Raw genomic sequence first — 14,728 nt, forward strand, 5'->3', positions numbered from 1 at the left:
CTTATGTGACTTTTAGCATGTGGATGAAAATGTCTTTTGTAGGTCGTTTCTTTCTCTGCAAAATCAAGATAATACTATTCCACCATCTAATAGGGAGTTACTTGGGAGTCCGTGATTAGCAAACACCTGTAAATTCCTCTGTAAACCAGAAAGCACCCTGAAACAGATTAGCTACATACAGAGGACTATTAGATAATTTATGTCACTTTTCACTTCACTTTGATGTGGAAGTCACGTCTCACCCCCATCTTCCAGCCTCCCCCACAATTCTGGAGCAGCCACACAGGCTCCAGGCACCTCTTGTAAAGGGGCAGATTGGGCTGCTGCAGGCAGCGTGTCTGTGTTCGCGGTGCATTTACTACTTTTTGTGGCTCAGGTGCACACGACTTTGACAGTTGGTGGAGACAGAAATTTTAGCCATTATAGTAACTTGAACATATAGGCAAAATTTTTAACATCATCGTGACTTACTACTAGAAGACACTGAATAAATGCCTTAGACACACATCAGCTCTTTTAATTACCATTTTAAAGCTTGACTAGTTCTTTTATCCTTTATGTTTAATAAGCTATTATAACAGTTTCATATTATCTTCAAATTAAACTTTTCTTCCATTAAAAAGTGAAACCTTTAAAAATGATTGAAATATTTTAATGCATAGTTGAAAATGGTTTCTAAGTGAAAAACTCTGAGATAATTCTCTTTTGCTGTTCTTTCATGTATGCATGTACACCATAAGTTGGAAGAAACTCTTTCATAAAACATGTGTCATAAAGTAAAGACCTGAGACCTGCCTTGGGAGAATGGGAAAATGAAGTCCTTTATCTCCCTAGGAGATCTGAATAAAGGGTGTGAGTTGTTATCAGTTTCTAGGTTCCCTGAAAACAAAGTATGATTTTCTTTTATTTTACTTTCTGATACTGAGATGCAGAGTGTTGATTATGCTCAGTTCATGGTACATTATCACCAAAGATCCATAGAAAGACTCTCTTTTGTTTTCCTTATCTATTTATACCCATTTATTCCCCCTACTGTGTCCTTCTATTCCTTTATATCCAGTAGTCATTCTACTAATATATTTAATATGTATTTGGAGTGTGTGTCTTGGTAAATGTATGCATGTATTTTTAACACACTTAAATGGTATTCTACTCTCTATGATAATCTATCATCACTTTTATCATTAAATATTATATTTTAAGAACATCCTATTTCTTTGTGTTCTTCTAATCCAGGACTTCAGGACTCAGCATTCCATACACAATATTTCATGGTGTGCATTGACTTTCTTTTCTTTTGCACCCTTTTAGCAGTGCAGTCTCTGGTTGCCTCAAGCTCCCTGTTAATATAAATATCCCTGCTGTGAACCTTGATCTAAGTATATGTCTGAAGACATGTGTGAGAATTTCTTAGAACCATACTTCAAGAAGTGGAATGCCTGAATAATAAGGCATACATAATTCTATTTTATTGGGAAATAGCAGAATCTCTCCACCATGAGTTTATAATCTATTCTCAATAGCAGCAGATTCTATGTCAACATTTTGTGTTATACCGCTGTCTAAATTTTTGGTCGTTACTAGGTATATCTCATTGTCTTTACATTTATAATTATTGGTTCATTAATGATTGTGAGTACTGCCTTATGTTTCTTAGCTTTTTTGATTTTCTACTCTGTCAAATTCTTACTGACTTTGCCAACTTCAGCCTCTCTGTCAATTTTTCTATTGGTGCTGACCTGTTGATTTGGAGGAACTCTAGCTTTTGTTGCTCTGCCATTTGCGGACTTCAAATATCTTTTCCCATTCTGTTTTATATGTACTAAATTTGTACATGGAGTATGACATCCTGGAGTGTGAAGTCAAGAGGGAAGTACTACTACAAACAAGTGGAGGTGATGGAATCCCAGCTGAGCTATTTCAAATCTTAAAAGATGATGCTGTTAAAGCGCTTCACTCAGTGCTCCAGCAAATTTAGAAAACTCAGCAGAGGCCGAGGACTGGAAAAGGTCAGTTTTCATTACAATCCCAAAGAAGGTCAGCACCAAAGAATGTTCTGACTACTGTCCATTTGCACGCATTTCATGCTTCCCTGGTGGCTCAGAGGTTAAAGTGTCTGCCTGGAATGAGGGAGACCTGGGTTCGATCCCTGGGTTGGGAAGATCCCCTGGAGAAGGAAATAGCAACCCACTCCAGTATTCTTGCCTGGAGAATCCCATGGAAGGAGGATCCTGGTAGGCTACAGTCCATGGGGTTGCAAAGAGTCGGACACGAGTGAGCGACTTAACTTCACATACTAGCAAGGTAATGCTCAAAATTCTTCAAGTTCAGTTCAGTCGCTCAGTCATGTCCGACTCTTTGCGACCCCATGAATCGCAGCACGCCAGGCCTCCCTGTCCATCACCATCTCCCGGAGTTCACCCAGACTCACGTCCATCAAGTCCATGATGCCATCCAGCCATCTCATCCTGGGTCGTCCCCTTCTCCTCCTGCCCCCAATCTCTCCCAGCATCAGAGTCTTTTCCAATGAGTCAACTCTTCGCATGAGGTGGCCAAAGTACTGGAGCTTCAGCTTTAGCATCAGTCTTTCCAAAGAAATCCCAGGGTTGATCTCCTTTAGAATGGACTGGTTGGACCTCCTTGCAGTCCAAGGGACCCTCAAGAGTCTTCTCCAACACCACAGTTCAAATGCATCAATTCTTCAGCGCTCAGCCTTCTTCACAGTCCAACTCTCACATCCATACATGACCACAGGAAAAACCATAGCCTTGACTAGGCGGACCTTAGTCAGCAAAGTAATGTCTCTGCTTTTGAATATACTATCTAGGCTGGTCATAACTTTTCTTCCAAGGAGTAAGCGTCTTTTAATTTCATGGCTGCAGTCACCATCTGCAGTGACTTTGGAGCCCAAAAAATAAAGTCTGACACTGTTTCTACTATTTCCCCATCTATTTCCCATGAAGTGATGGGACCAGATGCCATGATCTTCGTTTCCTGAATGTTGAACTTTAAGCCAACTTTTTCACTCTCCTCTTTCACTTTCATCAAGAGACTTTTTAGCTCCTCTTTACTTCCATAAGGGTGGTGTCATCTGCATGTCTGAGGTTATTGATACTTCTCCCAGCAATCTTGATTCCAGCTTGTGCTTCTTCCAGTCCAGCGTTTCTCATGATGTACTCTGCATATAAGTTAAATAAGCAGGGTGACAATATACAGCCTTGACATACTCCTTTTCCTATTTGGAACCAGTCTGTTGTTCCATGTCTACTTCTAACTGTTGCTTCCTGACCTGCAGACAGATTTCTCAAGAGGCAGGTTAAGTGGTCTGGTATTCCCATCTCTTTCAGAATTTTCCACAGTTTATTGTGATCCACACAGTCAAAGGCTTTGGCATAGTCAATAAAACAGAAATAGATGTTTTTCTGGAACTCTCTTGCTTTTTCCATGATTTAGCGGATGTTGGCAATTTGACCTCTGGTTCCTCTGCCTTTTCTAAAACCAGCTTGAACATCCGGGAGTTCACAGTTCTTCAAAGTAGGCTTCAATAGTTTGTGAATCAAGAACTTCCCGATGTACAAGCTTGATTAGAAAAGGCAGAGGAAGCAGCAATCAAGTTGCCAATATCCACTGGATCATAGAGAAGGTTAGGGAATTCCCGAAAAATACCCACTTCTTCATTGACTACACTAAAGCCTTTAACTGTGTAGATCACAACAAACTGTGGAAAATTTTTAAAGAGGTGGGAATACCAGACCACCTTACGTGTCTCCTAAGAACCCTTTATGTAGGACAAAAAAGCAACAGAGCCAGACATGATATAAAAGATTAGTTCAAAATTAGGAAAGAAGTACATCAAAGCTCTGTATTGTCATCCTGCTTATTTAACTTATACTCAGAGTACATCATAAAAAATGCCAGGCTGAGTGAAGCACAATCTGGAATCAAGATTGAAGGGAGATATCTGAATAACTTCAGATATGCAGATGATACCACTCTAATGACAGAAAGTGAAGAAGAACTAAAGAGACTCTTGAGGGTGAAAAAGCTGGCTTAAAATTCAACATTCAAAAAACCTAGACATGCCATCTGGTCCCTTCACTTCATGGCAAATAGATGGCAAAAAAGTGACAGATTTTATTTTCTTGGGCTCCAAAATCACTGTGGATGGTAACTGCATCCTTAAAATTAAAAGATGCTTGCTCTCTGGAAGGAAAGCTGCTACAAACCTAGACAGCATATTAAAAGCAGTCTGATGCAGGATACAGCATGCTTGGGGCTGGTGCATGGGAATGACCCACAGAGATGTTATGGGGAGGGAGGTGGGAGGGGGGTTCATGTTTGGGAACACATGTAAGAATTAAAGATTTTAAAATTTAAAAAAAAAAAAAAAAAAGCAGAGACATCGCTTTGCTGACAAAGATCTGTATAACCAAAGCTATGGTTTTTCCAGTAGTTACATACAGATATGAGATTTGGACCATAAAGAAGGCTGAGCACCAAAGAATTGATGCTTTTAAACTGTGGTGCTGGAGAATACCCTTGAGAGTCCCCTGGACATTAAGATCAAACCAGTCAGTCCTAGGGAAAATCATCCACGAATATTCGTTGAATACTGAGGCTGAAGCTGAAGCTCCAATACTTTGGCCACCTGATATGAAGAGCTGACTCATTGGAAAACACCCCAATACTGGGAAGGATTGAGGGCAGGAGGAGAAGGGGGCAATAGAGGATGAGCTGATTAGATGGCAGCACTGACTCAATGGACATAAGTTTGAACAAACTCTGGGAGGTAGCAAGGGACAGGGAACCCTGACATGCTGCAATCCATGTGGTGGCAAAGAATCAGACAACACTTAGCAATTAAACGACAACAACAATTTTGTTCAGGGTCCACTTTGAATCAGTTCAGTTCAGTGGCTCAGTCGTGTCTGACTCTTTGCCACTTCATGGACTGCAGCACACCAGGCCTCCCTGTCCATCGCCAACTCCCAGAGTTTACTCAACTCATGTCCATTGAGTCAATGATGCAATCCAACCATCTCATCCTCTGTCGTCCCCTTCTCCTCCCGCCTTCAATCTTTCCCAGCATCAGGGTGTTTTCCGATGAGTCAGTTCTTCACATCAGGTGGCCAAAGTATTGGAGTTTCAGCTTCAACATCAGTCCTTCCAATGAATACTCAGGACTGATTTCCTTTAAGATTGACTGTTTTCATCTCCTTGTACTCCAAGGGACTTTCAAGAGTCTTCTCCAACACCACAGTTCTAAAGCATCAGCTTTTGGTATTCAGGTTTCTTTATGGTCCAAAATCACTGTGGATGGTGACTGCAGCCATGAAATTAAAAGACGCTTACTCCTTGGAAGAAAAGTTATGACCAACCTAGATAGCATATTCAAAAGCAAAGGCATTATTTTGCCAACAAAGGTCTGTCTAGTGAAGGCTATGGTTTTTCCAGTGGTCATGTATGGATGTGAGAGTTGGACTGTGAAGAAGGCTGAGCACCAAAGAATTGATGCTTTTGAACTGTGGTGTTGGAGAAGACTCTTGAGAGTCCCTTGGACTGCAAGGAGATCCAACCAGTCCATTCTGAAGGAGATCAACCCTGGGATTTCTTTGGACGGAATGATGCTGAAGCTGAAACTCCAGTACTTTGACCACCTCATGTGAAGAGTTGACTCATTGGAAAAGACTCTGATGCTGGGAGAGATTGGGGGCAGGAGGAGAAGGGGACGACCCAGGATGAGATGGCTGGATGGCATCACTGACTCGATGGGCGTGAGTCTGGGTGAACTCCGGGAGTTGGTGATGGACAGGGAGGCCTGGCGTGCTGTGATTCATGGGGTCACAAAGAGTCGGATAAGACTGAGTGATTGAACTGAACTGAACTGAACTGAGCTGATGGTTCAAATCTCACATCCATACATGACCACTGGAGAAAGCATAGCTTTGACAAAACAGACCTTTGTTGGCAAAGTAATGTCTCTGGTTTTATTATTCTGTCTAGGTTGATCATAGCTTTTCTTCCAAGGAGCAAGCATCTCTTAATTACATGGCTACAGTCATCATCTGCAGTGATTTTGGAGCCATGAAAATAAAGTCTGTCACTATTTCCATTGTTTCCCCATCTATTTAACATGAAATGATGGGACCGGATATCATGATCTTAGTTTTTTGAATGTTAGTTTTGAGCCAGCTTTTTTTACTCTCTTCTTTCACTTTCATCAAGAGGTTCTTTAGTTCTTCTTTGCTTCCTGCCATAACAGTGGTGTCATCTGCATATCTGAGGTTATTGATATTTCTTCTAGCAATCTTAATTCCAGCTTGTGCTTCATCCATCCCATCATTTCACATGATGCAATCCGCAAATAAGCTAAATAAAGAGGGTGACAATATACAGCCTTGACATACTCCTTTCCTAATTTGAAACCAGTCTGTTGTTCCATGTCTGGTTCTAACTGTTGCTTCTTGACCTGCATATAGATTTCTCAGAAAGCAAGTAAGGTGATCTGGTATTTCCACCTCTAGAAGTAGTTTTCACCCTTTATTTTGATCTATGCAATCAAAGGCTTTGGTGTAATAATTAAAGTAGTAGTAGGTGTTTTTCTGGAACTCTCTTGCTTTTTCCATGATCCAACAGATATTGTCAATTTGATCTCTGATTCCTCTGCCTATTCTAAATCCAGCTTGAACTTGTGGAAGTTCATGGTTCACGTATCGTTGAAGCCTGGCTTGGAGAATTTTGAGCATTATTTTGCTAGTGTGTGAGATGAGTGCAATCGCGTGGTAGTTTGACCATTCTTTGGCATTGTCCTTCTTTGGGATTAGAATGAAAATGACCTTTTCAAGTCCTGTGGTCACTGCTGAGTTTTCCAGATTTACTGGCATATTGAGTGCAGCACTTTCCCAGCATCATCTTTTAGGATTTGAAACAGCTCAACTGGAATTCCATCACCTCCACTCAACTTGTTCATAGTGATGCTTCCTAAGGCCTATTTAACTTTGCATTCCAGGATGTCTGGCTCTAGTTTAGTGATAAAACCATCGTAGTTATCTAGGTCATGAAAATCTTTTTTGTATAGTTCTTCTATGTATTCTTGCCACCTCTTAATATCTTCTGCTTCTCTTAGGTCCCTAAGATTTTTGTCCTTTATTGTGCCCATCTTTGCATGAAATGTTGCCTTAGTATCTCTAATTTTCTTGAAGAAATCTCTAGTCTTTCTCATTCTATTGTTTTCCTCTATTTCTTTGCATTGATCACTGAGGAAGTTTTTTTTATCTCTCCTTGCTCTTCCTTGAAACTCGGCATTCAAATGGGTATATCTTTCCTTTTCTCCTTTGCCTTTAGCTTCTCTTGTTTTCTCAGCTATTGGTAAGGCCTCCTCAGGCAGCCATTTTGCTGTTTTGCATTTCTTTTTCTTGGGGATGGTCTTGATCACTGCCTCCTGTACAATGTCATGAACCTTCATCCATAGTTCTTCAGATACTCTGTCTTCAGATCTACTCCATTTTGGAAATGAATTCTTAATTTTATCTAATAGAGGTAAGCAATTTTCCCCCCATGCTTTGTGCTTTTGAAATTTATAAAGTCCTCTCTTAGTATAAAGATTTTTTAAACACGTCTTGCTATTATTTTTATAGTGCTACTGCTAACATTTAGTGTTTAAATATTTTGGAATCATTTGGGGTGGAGGGTGGAGCTATGTCATCCCAGCTGTGGAATCTTAATTTCCCCAACAAGGATTGAACCTGGGCCCTCATGTCAAAAGCACCTATTCATAACCACTGAACTGCTAGGGAATTCCCTGGAAGCATGTTTTTAATGTGCAGATAGGTAGTGATTCAATCTTGCTTTTATTCATATAGTGAATTAGATTACTTAATATTGTATACTAAAGCAATTTATCTTTTATTAATTGATCTGTTATGTTCCTTTATTATAAATTAAGGTTCTGTATGTTTGTTTCTCTCTCTGAGCTTTCTCTTCAATTTCACTTGACTATGGTCAATTTCTGCCTGATATCATTCCTTGTTTATTATTGTGGCCTTGTAATTCATCTACTTATCTGCTTGGTTAATTTTATAGATATGGAATAATCATAAGGTCATTTGGTCCAAATTTCCACCTAATGCCCAAATCTCTTTCAACATTTATGATTAATTATTCTCAGCCTCTTTTTAAACAATTCTGCTGGTATCTTTCCAAGTATTCCTTCTTTCTGTTGATTAGATATCTTCACACATGATCTTTGCACTTTGAGATGAAGTCTATTTTCCTGTAACTCACACCCTTTTACCATAGCTAGGTCTTCCGGAGCAAAATAGAAGTTTTACTTCATCTAAAACATGACAGTTGTTTAGCTATGGCTGTGATCTTTATAGTTGACCATCATCTTCACCGTTATTTTTTTCTCTAGTTTACTATTCTCAGCTATTTTATCTGGCCCCATCTGTGTCTCAGTATACAGACATGTCTCAGTTCCAGACACATCCTCCTCAGTGCATTTGATCTTTGGTCCTTTTAAAACATCATATGTGTAACTAGAACACAAATAATTTAGATGTCGTCAGATATAGAGAGTATAATGAAATTATGGTCTCTCTTCATGTGAAACTACTCTCTTCATGTTTAAACTACTGATGGCTATGCCTCTCGTGGTGCACCTAATGCAGCTTTTGAAGACGTAGCACATCTTGAAAAACAAGTTAACATGTACTCACGTCTACTATCACCACTGGAATCAATCTTAATTTCTTTCAACTGAGCAAAGTGAAATAGTATCTTTAGTGCATTTAAATTTATGATTTTCAAAATCTTCCTTCTATGAACTGATTGTCAGAGACCTTTGACGGGCTGCTTTTCAAGCCATACACCCAGATTGGTCATTTCTATAGTCACATATCGCAAAACTGCCACGATATACAGTTGTTGTTGTTCAGTCGCTAAGTCATGACCGACTCTTTGCGACCCCGTGAACCACAGTTTGCTAGGGTTCCCTGTCCTTCACCATCTCCCAGAGTTTGTTCAGACTTATGCCCACTGAGTCAGTGATACCATCCAACCATCTCATTCTCTCTTACGTACAGTAAAATTTCTATTTTATTTCACTTGAAATTTAGTTTCCTTGTACCACCCCAAGTCAAATTGGCCATAATAATACCCTGACATGTGTCTTAACTATTTTTAGTAAGATCTCCTCACACATCACTGGAATCTCAGCATGGAAATATTTGGGAAGAGTATCAGAAGGATGATTTGCCCCTGTCCAGGCAAGAAGGGAGAGAAGCTTAAAAAAACAGTGACAAGTTCCACATCAAGATGAACCGGAGAGTGACAAATTCTGTCAACCACGTGCCACAGTGCTGCAGGCCGGTCAGCTCACCTCCGGTGGGCTATTAAAGGGATAGTCGCATCACGTCCCCATACTAACTCCTGATGTGTGCTCTGAAATCCAGGGAAAAGGCCAAGCAACCACATCGAGTGTGGTGTTCACTGAAGAAGTTCATTGAAATGAATTCTTAGTTGTTTTATTTTCCCCCAATATAGTCTTACTTACACTCTGGGAAAAATAAATACTTTTGCTGCTTGGAGCTTCAACATATTTCCCTAAACAGTGTCTAGCCTATTCTGACAATCTGTCTTTAAGTTGTCTTTGGACACGCTAAGCAACCTAGCTGAATGCATTTAGAATCAGCTTGAAAAATTGTGGAGCTTTGTCTGAGTGTCAGTCAGTCAGTTCAGTCGCTCTATTGTGTCTGACTCTTGCGACACCATGAACTGCAGCACACCAGGCCTCCCTGTCTATCACCAACTCCTGGATTTTACACAAACCCAAGTCCATCGAGTTGGTGATGCCATCCAACCATCTCATGCTCTGTGTTCACCTTCTCCTCCTGCCTTCAATCTTTCCCTGCATCACAGTTTTTCCAAGTGAGTCAATTCTTCACATCAGGTAGCCAAAGTATTGGAGATTCAGCTTAAGTACCAGTTCTTCCAGTGAATATTCAGGACTGATGTTCTTTAGGATGGACTGGTTGGATCTCATTGCAGTCCAAGGGACTCTCAAGAGTCTTCTCCAACACCACAGTTCAAAAGCATCAATTCTTCAGTGCTCAGCTTTCTTCACAGTCCAACTCTCACATCCATACATGACCACTGGAAAAATCATAGCCTTGAATAGACGAAGCTTTGTTGGCAAAGTAATGTCTCTGCTTTTTAATATGCTGTTTCAGTTCAGTTCAGTTCAGTTGCTCAGTCATATTCGACTCTTTGTGACCCCATGAATTGCAGCACATGAGGCCTCCCTGTCCACCAACTCCCGGAGTTCACAAAAACTCATGTCCATCGAGTCAGTGATGCCATCCAGCCGTCTCATCCTGTCGTAACCTACTCCTCCTGCCCCCAATCCCTCCCAGCATCAGGGTCTTTTCCAATAAGTCAACTTTTCGCATGAGGTGGCCAAAGTATTGGAGTTTCAGCCTCAGCATCAGTCCTTCCAATGAACACCCAGGACTGATCTCCTTTAGGATGGACTGGTTGGATCTCCTTGCAGTCCAAGGGACTCTCAAGAGTCTTCCCCAACACCACAGTTCAAAAGCATCAATTCTTCAGTGCTCAGCTTTCCTCACAGTCCAACTCTCACATCCATACATGACCACTGGAAAAATCATAGCCTTGACTAGACAGACCTTTGTTGGCAAAGTAATGTCTCTGTTTTTTAATATGCTATCTAGGTTGGTCATAACTTTTCTTCCAAGGAGTAAGCATCCTTTAATTTCATAGCTGCAATCACCATCTGCAGTGATTTTAGAGCCCAAAAAAACAAAGTCTGATACTGTTTCCACTGTTTCCCCATCTATTTGCCATGAAGTGATGGGACCAGATGCCATGATCTTCGTTTTCTGAATGTTGAGCTGTAAGACAACTTTTTCCACTCTCCTCTTTTACTTTCATCTAGAGGCTTTTTAGCTCCTCTTCACTTTCTGCCATAAGGGTGGTGTCATCTGCATATCTGAGGTTATTGATATTTCTCCTGGCAACCTTGATTCCAGCTTGTGCTTCTTCCAGTCCAGCGTTTCTTATGATGCACTCTGTATAGAAGTTAAATAAGCAGGGTGACAATATACAGCCTTGATGTACTCCTTTTCCTATTTGGAACCAGTCTGTTGTTCCATGTCCAGTTCTAACTGTTGCTTCCTGGCCTGATAGGTTTCTCTAGGGGCAGGTCAGGTGGTCTGGTATTCCCATCTCTTTCAGAACTTTCCAAAGTTTATTGTGATCCACACAGTCAAAGGCTTTGGCATAGTCAATAAAGCAGAAATAGATGTTTTTCTGGTACTCTCTTGCTTTTTCAATGATCCAGCAATGTTGGGAATTTGAACTCTGGTTTCCCTGCCTTTTCTAAAACCAGCTTGAACATCTGGAAGTCCATGGTTAATGTATTCCTAAAGCCTGGCTTGGAGAATTTTGAGCATTACTTTACTAGCATGTGCTGCTGCTGCTAAGTCACTTCAGTCGTGTCCAACTCTGTGTGACCCCATAGACGGCAGCTCACAGGCTCTCTCGTCCCTGGGATTCTCCAGGCAAGAACACTGGAGTGGGTTACCATTTCCTTCTCCAATGCATGAAAGTGAAAGTGAAGTTGCTCAGTCATATCCAATCCTCAGCGAACCCATGGACTGCAGCCTTCCAGGCTCTTCCGTCCATGGATTTTCCAGGCAGGAGTACTGGAGTGGGGTGCCATTGCCTGAGATGAGTGCAATTGTGTGGTAATTTGAGCATTCTTTGGCATTGCCTTTCTTTGGGATTGGAATGAAAACTGACCTTTCCCAGTCCTGTGGCCACTGCTGAGTTTTCCAAATTTGCTGGCATATTGAGTGCAGCACTTTCACAGCATCATCTTTCAGGATTTGAATTAGCTCAACTGGAATTCCATCACCTCCACTAGCTTTGTTCATACTGATGCTTTCTAAGGCCAACTTAACTTCACATTCCAGGATGTCCAGCTCTAGGTGACTGATCACACCATCATGATTATCTGGGTGGTGAAGATCTTTTTTGTACCATTCTTCTGTGTATTCTTGCCACCTGTTCTTAATATCTTCTGCTTCTGTTAGGTCTATACCATTTCTGTCCTTTATCGAGCCCATCTTTGCATGAAATGTTCCCTTGATATCTCTAATTTTCTTGAAGAGATCTCTAGTTTTTCCCATTCTGTTGTTTTCCTCTATTTCTTTGCATTGATCACTGAGGAAGGTTTTCTTATCTCTTCTTGCTATTCTTTGGAACTCTGCATTCAGATGCTTATATCTTGCCTTTTCTCCTTTGCTTTTCGCCTCTCTTCTTTTCACAGCTATTTGTAAGGCCTCCCCAGACAGCCATTTTGCTTTTTTTGCATTTCTTTTCCATGGGGATGGCCTTGATCCCTGTCTCCTGTACAATGTCACAAACCTCTGTCCATAGTTCATCAGGCACTCTATCTATCAGATCTAGTCCCTTAAATCTATTTCTCACTTCCACTGTATAATCATAAGGGATTTTATTTAGGTCATACCTGAATGGTCTAGTGGTTTTCCCTATTTTCTTCAATTTAAGTCTGAATTTGGCAATTAGGCATTCATGATCTGAGCCACAGTCAGCTCCCAGTCTTGTTTTTGCTGACTGTATAGAGCTTCTCCATCTTTGGCTGCAAAGAATATAATCAATCTGATTTCGGTGTTGACCATAATATGTTGTCTAGGTTGGTCATCACTTTCCTTCCAAGGAGTAAGTGTTTTTAATTTTATGGCTGTAATCACCATCTGCAGTGATTTTGGAGCCCAGAAAAATAAAGTCAGCCGTTGTTTCCACTGTTTCCCCGTCTATTTGCCATGAAGTGTTGGGACTAGATGCCATGATCTTAGTTTTCTGAATGTTGAGCTTTAAGCCAACTTTTTCACTTTACTCTTTCCCTTTCATCAAGAGGCTCTTTAGTTCCTCTTCACTTTCTGCCATAAGGGTGGTGTCATCTGCATATCTGAGGTTATTGATATTTCTCCCAGCAATCTTGTTTCCAGCTTGCTCTTCCTCTAGCCCAGCGTTTCTCATGATGAACTCTGTATATAAGTTAAATAAACAGGGACTACAATATACAGCCTTGACATACTCCTTTTCCTATTTTGAACCAGTCTGTTCCAAAAAAGTCTGAATGTATACTACCATAATTTATCTCATCCTTCAAAACCCAAGGGAAGGTCCTTTCCTTGGTGAGGCTTTCCTCTGAGCTAGGGTAAATGCTCTGGCTCTTTATGCTCTCTTCAAAGACAGTTCACAACATGATTATGATATTCATTCAGAAAACATTTGAGTGCCCATTACCAAGCAAACTTTGTGTTTGTTAGTAAAGGTACAGAGTTGAACAAAAGCTAACCCTTTGCTTTAAAGAAGTTTACAGCCTACTTAGAAAGATACCCACATAAACATATTGATTGCAACATTGTGTCTTAAGTACAGGGATGAAGGCCTGTGCAAGAGATAAGAGTTTTGACAGCTAAGTGAATACATTGCCTTGAACTTGAGTCAGTTAAGATTTGATAGATGAGACATTTGACTGGGGTCTTGAAGAGACAGACATTCACCTGCAATTTAGTTTGCCTTGCATGTGTTGGCTTCTACCACCAGGGTGTTGTGCTTCTTGGGCTAGAAAATATGAATACTTTAATCACTGAAGTACCACCGCATAGCAGAGAAATAGACATAGAGCTAGTGCTCAAAAATATTAGACACAGGTGTGTATTTTTTCGTCTACTTTATTGAATACATTTTTGTCGTGGTTTTCCAGTCACTAAATTCAGTCCTACTCTGCAACCCCATGGGCTGTAGCCTGCCAGTCCATGGGGATTCTCAGGCAAAACTACTGGAGTGGGTTGCCATTTCCTTCTCCAGGGGATCTTTCTGGACCAGGGATTGAACCCATGTCTTCTGCATTGGCAGGAGGATTCTTTACTGGTGAGCAAGGGAAGCCCATTGAATACCTTACCTTCAATAAAATTTTCTTCCTAGTTATTCACCTAGATTAAAACACATAGTTTAAAAAAAAACTCCAGGAGAAGAAATATCCTGGAGGAGGATTTTTAGGATCAAGACCTAAAGTAAGGCCCTTTGTCCACTAGTCTGACCCTGTCCTTCCTGATCACTGTCGTGATAAGGTCTCCAAATTACAGTTTATGCAAACTTTTTCGCTGGGTTTTGCTTTCTTGAGCAGCAAGAACTAAATGTGCAAAAATTCTTTATCCTTCATCATAGTGTGAAAGTAAAAGTGTTAGTCACTCAGTCCTGTCCGACTCTGCAACCTCATGGACTGTAGCCTGCCAGGCCCCTCCGTCCATGGGATTCTCCAGGCAAGAATACTGGAGTGGGTTGCCATTTCCTTCTCCAATGCATGCATGCATTCTAAGTCACTTCAGTCATGTCCGACTCTGTGCAACCCTATGGACAGCATCCCACCAGGCTCCTCTGTCCCTGGGATTTTCCAGGCAAGAATACTGGAGTGGATTGCCATTTCCTTCGCCAGGGGATCTTCCCAATCCAGGGATCAAACCTGGGTCTTCTGCATTGCAAGGAGATTCTTTACCATCTGAGCCACCAGGGAGGCCCAGAGGCTTTGCCTTATGTTCTGTAACAGCTAATCCATCTAAAAGGAGGTCATGATCATAGCTTAACATTTTATCCACCTCCACAGCACATCTGGGTT

Source organism: Budorcas taxicolor, chromosome 7, assembly GCF_023091745.1.
Source record: "Budorcas taxicolor isolate Tak-1 chromosome 7, Takin1.1, whole genome shotgun sequence".
NCBI classification, from domain to species: Eukaryota; Metazoa; Chordata; class Mammalia; order Artiodactyla; family Bovidae; genus Budorcas; species Budorcas taxicolor.